Here is a 5,460-nt window from a genome sequence, read left to right as displayed (position 1 = left end):
CAGACTATTTCTGGAATCCGAGAAGGAAACGAAGTCCAAGTTGGAGACGAGTCGGACTTCAACGTGTACGTATCCGATGCAGCGATGTCCTCATCATCCTCCCCTTCTTGAAGTGGAGTTGTCCTCGACTCCAGCCCATTATTAATCTCCTGCAAAAGGTTAGTGACAGCAGGATGCATTGTGCAAGATATAGGAGCATTTGGAAAAGATTCATATCGACAAAGCATAGTATAGCAAGGTGCATCATGGTTATCACAAAGCTCAGCAGCAGCAGATGTAGTAGCAATATAAACTCCTTCTTTCAATTTATTTCCATTTGTTTTAGCATCAAAAGATTCATTGCTAACATTATCAGCAAGCTCTTTAAAATGTTTCCTAATATCAGCCGGCGATAAAGAAAGAAAAGTAATTTTTTTGTCCTTATGCATGAGAGTATATGTATTAGTTCTACCATGGTGTGCAGCATCAGTATCAAATTCCCATGGTCGTCCTAACAACAATGATGATGATTGCATAGGTACAACATCAAAATCAGCATAGTTAGGATAAGAACCAACAGAAAAGTGTATGCGTGCTGATTTAGTTACCTTAGGCTTACCACAATTGTTGAACCATTCTAGGTGGTAGGGGTGAGGGATAGAACGAGTGGTCAAGCCAAGCTTCTTGACCAAATCTGAACTCACCAAGTTGCTGCAACTTCTGCTATCAATTACGGTGAGAACACGACAATCCTGAACAATGAGAAACATGTGGAACAAATTCTTGTGTTGCAGCTTGTCCTCATCCTCATGTTCTGCTTTAGAAGTCAACACACGCTGCACAAGAAGACTAGGAAAATCCGCCGTTGCAGCTATGGAATCAATTGCCTGACCCTCATCTTCCTCCAAATCTGCAACAATGTTAGCTGCAAGAACCAAATCATCCTCAACATCACTAGCACTTACATAACCATTACCATCAGGTGCAGCGATGAAAGCACGAGCACTTGGACAATCCTTCATGACATGTCCCATTCCCTTGCAGCGGTGGCACATGATGTTTGCAAATCTACTTGAAGAACCCTTTTCCAAAGTAGTATGCTTCTTGTGTTGTTGGGTCTGCACAGTAGACACATTTCTTACCTCAAAAGCGGGCGCAGGACCTAGTGGTGTTGCTGGTGGCTTAGCAACTGGCGCATTGGGCTTCTCAACGTCAGAACGCTGCTGAAACGATCTTCCAGTGTTGGACCTGAAAGAAAGTTGGTCTTCGCAGCGTCCCTGTACTTCTCGTTCGTCCTTAAGAGCAAGATGATACAATTGGGAAAAACGAGTCCATTCTTTGTAATCGAGAATATCTTGGATATCACGGTTTAAACCACCAAAGAATCTAGAACTAGTTTTCTCATCATCCTCACGAATACCACAATGTGCTAGACCAATAAGCAATTCCTGATAATATTCTTCTACTCCCATATCACCTTGTTTTAAAGTTTGCAATTTTAAACGTAAATCACGTTGGTAATAAGGAGGAACAAAATAAGATTTCATGCTCTGTTTTAAAACTGGCCAAGTTTGAGGCACGGCAGCAGCATTACCAGCATTGCAAAGATCATTCCACCAAAACAGAGCAAAACTAGTAAATTCACTAGTAGCAAGTCTAACTCTATGCTCAGGAGGAACTAAATGAGAAGTAATTTTTTGTTCAACAGCAAGTTCCCAATCTAAATAAGCCTCAGGATCAGCAGTGCCAACAAAAGGAATCATGGTAAATTTGGCTTTAGCAAAAGGATCATTATTACCACGATTTTGATTACCTCCCATACCTTGACGATTGCGTCGAAGACGGTCCGCATCACGAGCATCAGCATCAAGGTCAGCATCCTCGTCGTCGGCATCCCCATAAGGATGGTGTCGGTGTCGCCGTGGAGGGGGACATTGTTCAACATGTTAAACCTGGGTGACCAGGCCGTTGATAGTGCGCATCAGCTCATCAAACTTCCCGTCGATGTAGGTGCGCTAGTCATCAACAAGTCTCTGAAGTTCATTTTTTGACACACACTCATTGAAGTCCGTAAGTGACTCTCCTTCTGTCCCTAACATGGTTAGCAGATAGCAAAAGACAACACCAAGGTATTATCCCTATCAACTAAAAGCTACTGGGTGGTGGTGACAGTGGAGTGCAAAATCTCAAATGGCTTACCACCGTCTTGCAAGTGTTCTTACCAAAGACAAATAGGATGGTACAATCTGTTGTCGAACTGGGTGTAACAGTTGCAAGATGAACCTGTGCTGATCAGAAGAATATGTGTAGCTTGGACAGGCACAATATGGTAGCAAGGGAGTATCAATAAACGCAACAGAGTAGCAAAGTTCAATAAGTATCCAAGGCACAAGTCACAATTGCTGGCTAAGATATGTCCCTAGGCGTAGCAAAACAAGTTGAAACAAAGAACAATGGATAAAGCTCAAAGAACAAGCAAAACAACACTGGCGCGATTGTTTTTATTCTTTTTGCCGATTTCCCTCCAGGACTAGTAGGAATCAAGATTTCTTATTTTCTCAACTATTTTTTTTATATTTTTCTCTGAACCAGGATCACAGGAGATGGAACCACAAAAATTTTCACCTTAAACAGAGGTGGGATGTGGCCTACACAAAATCAAGAACATTTCCTAAAAATCTGAAAACAACTTCGGAGCCTCAAAACTCTATGTTTGTGATTTTTTTTTGAATTTCTGAGATCGGCCTCAAATGGCAAGGCATTTTATTGCATGCGCAAAATTTCGTCACCTTTCTTCTGTAAAAAATTGAGCCAAAACGGAGCACCGAGCGAAAAGTTATGCCCGTTTTACCGAAGATAACTCAAGTTATGGTTTTGAGAGTGCACAACTTGGCAGATCGGGTGACGGCGGCTAGGGCAAAGCTTCCCTATTCTCCAACACAGAACCACGGCTGAGCAAAGCTTCTCAGCAAGCAAACAACCTAGGGCAAAGCGTCCCTGGTGTATGCAGCAAGGGTATCGCCAGATGAAAACAAGAAGGACTGCGATGCAAGGCGAAAACACAAGGCGGCTTGCAACCTATCTAGGGCTTGTGCGGCGAGAGTTCAAACGAGGTGGCTAGCAAGGGCAAGTCAAGTAGCGTGAGGGCTCGACTTGTTAGTGGGGTAATGGTGGATGGGACGGCAGTGGAAACAAAAACAGTGACAGGCGGTTGACTACGACTACGAACACACTAAACCAGCAACAAGACTCGACCACAAACACGAACTCAACTAAGCGAAAGTGAAACAAAAATTGCAGAGGCTAAAACAAGTTATAGGACAGCGGAAAGTGTAAATTTTTTTGGGCTTTTTGTGGACTGTAGGTAAAGCAACAAGATGAATCTAAAGGGGAACACGAAATTATACCTCACGGTAAACCTGAATCCCGATACCACTTGATGTAGACTAGGCCCGATCTTCCGAGAGGTAGGGTAGATTCGATTGGTGGAGTATGTGACGTTGGCAATCCGTCTTCTAATCAGACACGAATTCGAAACCAGCAACCATTACACCACCGCTCCATTGGTTATCAACCAAGCACAACTTGATTGATCTTGCCAAGAAGGCTTTTCCTGCAAGCGAATCGAAGAACACAAGCAAGAAAGGATAAACACGCCATCTGAAATTGCCGATGTGTATGAAGCAAAAATCAAAGTGGGGGTTCAAGAACTTGATTCCAATGGACTAATCGACACAGTGAAGGAGATCAAGAACGGGGGCCCTATATCACTGTAAAAGGACTTGTTGCCACAGTTACAACGAATCAATCTCGGTTTCACAAGGAAAACTAGAACTAAACAAAACCCGAGTCTAAGCGGTGGCTGCTACTGAGTTTATGGAAGAACCAGGCATTCTAGGGTTGAGGGCGACCAGAGGTGGGGTGCCCACAACTTGGGCTTAAGGCCCGACACGATACACGGGCCATTGGCCCAAAAGAGGTGGCGCAACACCTTTCCAGATTCTGGACGTCGATTTGGTTCGTGAATTGCCATTGACTCCGAATAGCTATAGACCTAAATCTGGTTGCGTTAGAAAGGTTATAAAATTATATCTCCAACCATGTAAAGATCTCCTCAAATGGACTCCATATGTGTCCGTGGCGTCGTTTTTGGTACAGACTGTTTCTGGAATCCGAGAAGGAAACGAAGTCCAAGTTGGAGACAAGTCGGACTTCAACATGTACGTATCCGATGCAGCGATGTCCTCATCAGGAAGAAGCATCTGTTGCCGGTTCCCTTCATCGAGCTTCTTCATCAGGAGGTCCAGCTTGGCGGCAAGCATGTCCGTCTCCTTGACAGTATGCATTCTGCCCTTGGTTCTGGGCTGGGAACGCTCCTCGTTCCATCCCTGGTTGGCGACCATCTTTTCAGTTAAGGCCGTAGCCTTAGCAATTGTGAGGTCTAGATAGGTTCCTTCAGCAGCAGCATCAAGATGGGCTCTGGATGTAGTCGTCAGCCCATTATAGAAGCTTTGGAGCACGAGCCACTCGTCCATCCCATGATGAGGACAGGCGAGTATGTATTCTTGTAATCTCTCCCAAGCTTCTGGGATGGATTCCATCCGTATCTGCTGGAAACTTGAAATTCTTCCACGTAGGGCATTTGTTTTGCCCAACGGGAAGAATTTGACGAGGAACGCCGTGGAACACTTGTCCCACGTGCTGACGGCTTCCTTGTTCTGATAAAACCACTGTTTTGCTTTCCCCAGGAGGGAGAAGGGAAACAGGCGGAGCCTGATGGCGTCAGCCGTAACGCCCCGTACGATTATGGTCTTCCAAAGCTCCAGGAAATTCTGGAGATGGGCATTAGCATCCTCATTTGGCTTGCCACAAAATGGGCTAGCCTGCACCATGTTTATGAGGCTGGGCTTCAGCTCAAAGTTCACGTCTCGAACATCAACGTTGGGTCCAGTTGCCACATTGGTAGCTGAGGGGACGGAGAAGTCACGGAGAGTCTTCTCAGCCATGGGTTCGGTGATTGATGGTGCTTGGGAAGCTGGTTCACTTGTCGACTGTGAGATCGGAGGAGGGACGATGCGAGGTCGGACCCTTCTCACGAGCTTCTCGGGATTTTCAATAAAATTTGTCGGCAAGGAGAAACCAGACATACACTACCCTGTTTTCATCCAATCAGGAGAAAACAAAAAGATAAACACATTAGCCTGTATAAACAGTAGCTACCACTTACTTATATTGCCATGTTTATGTACTTTGTAAATATCTTTACACCTAGTGCCATCCCCGGCAACGGCGCCAGAAATGCTTGTTGGCATTTCTTAGCGTCGCCACTAGGAGGGGTTAGTTCCTAGCAACACCACCAGAAATGCTGGTGTTGGTACGTATTAATGTTTACAGAAAGATCCGCAAGTGCACGGATATACCGTTGTAGCATTTCACCCGAAAGTATTCAGGGTAGCGTTATTTATATTTTCCCAATGGATG

General features: G+C 44.8%; 1 non-coding gene across 1 annotated transcript; it reads left to right on the top strand.

Moving 5' to 3' along the window:
- The first annotated feature begins 4,512 nt into the window (after positions 1-4,512).
- On the top strand, positions 4,513-4,619 carry LOC120680388. The gene has a single exon (XR_005677654.1). It is a non-coding gene; the product is annotated as a small nucleolar RNA R71 (small nucleolar RNA).
- Positions 4,620-5,460: the final 841 nt, after the last annotated feature.

This window comes from Panicum virgatum, chromosome 6N (genome assembly GCF_016808335.1).
Source record: "Panicum virgatum strain AP13 chromosome 6N, P.virgatum_v5, whole genome shotgun sequence".
Classification (NCBI taxonomy): Eukaryota; Viridiplantae; Streptophyta; class Magnoliopsida; order Poales; family Poaceae; genus Panicum; species Panicum virgatum.
The sequence above is the reverse complement of the archived record's forward strand: the minus strand, read 5'-3'. Positions and strand labels throughout refer to the sequence as shown.